This window comes from Otolemur garnettii, unplaced genomic scaffold, assembly GCF_000181295.1.
Source record: "Otolemur garnettii isolate 467f Iridium unplaced genomic scaffold, OtoGar3 scaffold01193, whole genome shotgun sequence".
Taxonomy (NCBI): domain Eukaryota; kingdom Metazoa; phylum Chordata; class Mammalia; order Primates; family Galagidae; genus Otolemur; species Otolemur garnettii.
The window spans coordinates 3,888-5,508 of NW_003853588.1; the positions used below are offsets into that span (position 1 = coordinate 3,888).

General features: G+C 45.8%; 1 pseudogene; it reads right to left on the reverse strand.

The window, feature by feature from the left end:
* Positions 1-740: 740 nt before the first annotated feature.
* Positions 741-1,217, reverse strand: LOC100948502 (annotated as a pseudogene).
* Between the last annotated feature and the right edge of the window lie 404 nt (positions 1,218-1,621).

A 1,621-nucleotide genomic window follows, 5' to 3' on the forward strand; every position in this document is an offset into this window, starting at 1 on the left:
AAACTAAGGGGCATGATACATGTGATGCAGCAGATATTTTGACTAAAGAACTTCATTCCTTCCTCTGTGGCATTTTTTTTTCTTTTTTTGAGACAGAGTCTCTACCCACTCTATTGCCCTGGGTAGAATATCTTGGCTTCATAGCTCACAGCAACCTCAAACTCCTGGGTTAGGGTGATCCTCTTACATTAGCCTCCCAAGTAGCTGGGACTACAGGCATGCCGCCACTATGCCAGGCATTCTACAGCTGCTGCATAACTTTGGGAGAAACAGTGTTTCTTGCTAACTTTGTACCAGTTTTATCTGTATCTGCTTTCCTCATTGGTTAACACCAGGCCTGTTTTGATCTTGCATGGAGGTTGATTTTCCTCCTTTCATAGCTAGAAAAGATTTGACTCTTTTGTAACTAATCTCTCCACTCTCATTTCTCACCTATAAATTTATATCAAATTACTGGTAATTTTTCTAAACAAAAGAAATCAGGATTTTAATCTAATCCCTAGAATTTGTGTATGTTGTATATATTTGAAATGACTTTCTACAAGCCTTCTTCCCCTCCCCTTTGTACCAATCACTTAGGGATATCTTAGATTTATCCTTGTCTTAGAGAGCTCAGGCAGCAAGAACTTTGTGAACTTTGGCTTGTTTGATACCTAAGGACTTTTTTTTTTGGCTTTGTCCAGTTCTTTTATTGGGGGAAGGACACCCAAAAGAGGCCAGTCACTCCCCAAACCCAAAGGCTAAAATAAATTGACACACTCTCCTAGCCTAGTCCATGGGCAGCTCATCTGCCTTGCATCCCCCGGCCACGTCAGGTTAGATGTGTCCATCTCAGGGACATCAGTGGACACTTCTGTTGGCACTGCAAGTGTCTTAGGGGGCACACAGAAACCTACACCCACTGCCCTCTCCACCTCTTGCTGACTATAGGGCTCGACACACAGCTGCTTCAGCCTTTTCTTGTGGTCTTTGGATCAAAAGTGGGTCTTCAGTGTGGCAGAATTGATGAAGTACCTAGGGCAGGCCAGACAGCGATGCAGGCCGCCCCTTAGCAGGTCAGGGTCAGGTTCAGCGTACGGGTTGGACAAGAACTATGTGGAACCCTAAGGCCGCAGCTCGCGGTGAATTTCATCCAGGTCGGGCTTCGGCCCCTTCACCTTCATCTGGCCAGCTAGGGAGTGCGCTTGGAGCGCTCCAGTCCGGCTGGAGCGACCCATGGCCCCTGAACAGAGCTGGCAATACACGTGAGGGAGCTTCCGACTGCTCAACGACATCACGCATCGTGGGGGTGGGGGGCGCTGTAGCCCGGGCCCAACCGCCTCTGATGACATCACTCATTTGTGGACATTGATTTTATATCCTGAGATGTTACTGTATTTTCTGATCACTTACAAGAGTTTTGTGGTTGAGCCTTTGTGGGTTTCTAAGTATAAGATCATATCATAAAAAAAGAGCAAGAGTTTGACCTTCTAGCTCCCCATTTGGATGCCCTTTTTATCCTTCTTTTGCCTAATTGCATTGGTTAGAACTTCCAGCACAATGTTGAATATAGTGGCAATAGTGGACATCCTTGTCTGGTTCCAGTTCTAAGTGGAAAAGCTTTCAGTTTTATTCCATTCGG